Here is a 1,756-nt window from a genome sequence, read left to right as displayed (position 1 = left end):
GTCTGAAGCTCCCAGTGAGATTGACGCAGTAGGCCACCATTTTCAATGCATAAACACATTCCTCAGCTCTGTGGTGTTCTTGGTCACACATTTATGGAGTTTCTGAAGGGCAGTGGAGATTACTGCCAGGCACAGCACGACCTCTATGCAAACAAGGAAACTAGAAATTCATTACTACTCCACCAAGAGGCACCCAAAAGAGTGGTTATCCTGGACACAGAAGTGTTGTATTGAAACCCACAGGGCATTTTACAAGAGTTCTGACCTGGATGGGGTAAACCTCAGTGCACTTCCTTTCTGTTGCCTCGGTATTACTGGATTGAAGAATTGCCGCTTCTTGTTAGGAGGTTAGTTTCATTTATCATTACTTACAACTTCATACTCAAAGCACTGAGAATTTCAAGTGGAGTATATTGAAGTAGACTTCAGTTTCTTTGCATCATTTCTATATTCAACTTTTAAAATTCTTTCATAACCCTATTGAGTGTCTTTTAACTAAATTAACATGGCTGGAATGAACCACCCAGTTCCTGTGGAAGTCACATACAAGAACATGAGGATTTCTTACTACACACAATCCAACCAATGTGACCTTAAACATATCTATAGAGGAATGTAAGAAGTATGGAGTTTTCACAATAGATAAGAGTATGTGAAGCAACTTATGACACTACTCTTCTGGAGAAAGAAGGTATCCATGTTCTCTATTGGCCTTTTGATGATGGTGCACCACCATCCAACCAGATTGTTGATGACTGGTTAAGTCTTGTAAAATTTAAGTTTCATAAAGAACCTGGTTGTGGTACTGCTGTTCATTGCATTGCAGACCTTGGGAGAGCTCCAGTACTTGTTGCCCTAGCATTAATTGAAGGCAGAATGAAAGATGAAGATGCAGTACAATTCATAAGACAAAAGCAGCGTCGAGCTTTTAACAGCAATTAACTTTTGTATTTGGAGAAGTATTGTCCTAAAGATGTGGCTTCGCTTCAAAGACTCCAGTGGTCATAGATACAACTGTTGCAGTCAATAAAACTGGGTTCCCTGATGCTACGGCCTTGGAAGTGGAACTTGAGATAGGACCTGATTTGTTAGACATATTAGCCAACATGTTGGCTTAGTGATCAAGTCTAATGAAGCTTCCATAGGAGTATTGAAAGGTAGTTTTACCAGGCCACAAGCTAGATAGATTTGGCAACCTCTGTGTTTGGGTTACAGTCAACCTATTTGGACACTTGTCAAAAGATTCTTGCTGTTAGCATTTAAAATGTGCTTGTCATTTGAACCAATTGACCTTTCCTGAAATCATGCAGTATTGAGTTATGTGTTGTTTAAATCTATTCCCATGCCAGAATCTTATCAATATATAAGAAAATTAGGAGGATTAGGTGCTACCTGGCACAATACTTGTATATTTTTAGTACCATACAGAACTAAAATCCTAGGAACTATGAACACTCTAGACTTTATGTAGTTTATTCCTTCAATCATTTCAAACATTGAAAGTAGGGCCTACATGTTGACTCGCCTGCTCTCTTTCATACTCGCATGTATCAGGTTTGCTTAACCATTGATTCTTTTTTTTTTTTTTTTTTACCAAGTCTTACAGTGGTTACTTAATGTGTTTCAGTAAATCTTACTTTGCGCTGTTATGAAAAACCTCCATTTAAAAAATCTACATCGTATAGAAGCACATGTCTTTAATGTCTTCAGACAGAAAGGCCTTACAGTTAATTTAATGTTTGCAATCTGAGGTGCA

At 38.2% G+C, this 1,756-nt stretch overlaps 1 pseudogene; it reads left to right on the top strand.

Annotated features, from left to right (window-relative positions):
- Nucleotides 1-505: 505 nt before the first annotated feature.
- Nucleotides 506-1,530, top strand: LOC105516843 (annotated as a pseudogene).
- The last annotated feature ends 226 nt before the right edge of the window (nt 1,531-1,756 follow it).

Source organism: Colobus angolensis, unplaced genomic scaffold, assembly GCF_000951035.1.
Source record: "Colobus angolensis palliatus isolate OR3802 unplaced genomic scaffold, Cang.pa_1.0 Scaffold292, whole genome shotgun sequence".
Classification (NCBI taxonomy): Eukaryota; Metazoa; Chordata; class Mammalia; order Primates; family Cercopithecidae; genus Colobus; species Colobus angolensis.
The sequence above is the reverse complement of the archived record's forward strand: the minus strand, read 5'-3'. Positions and strand labels throughout refer to the sequence as shown.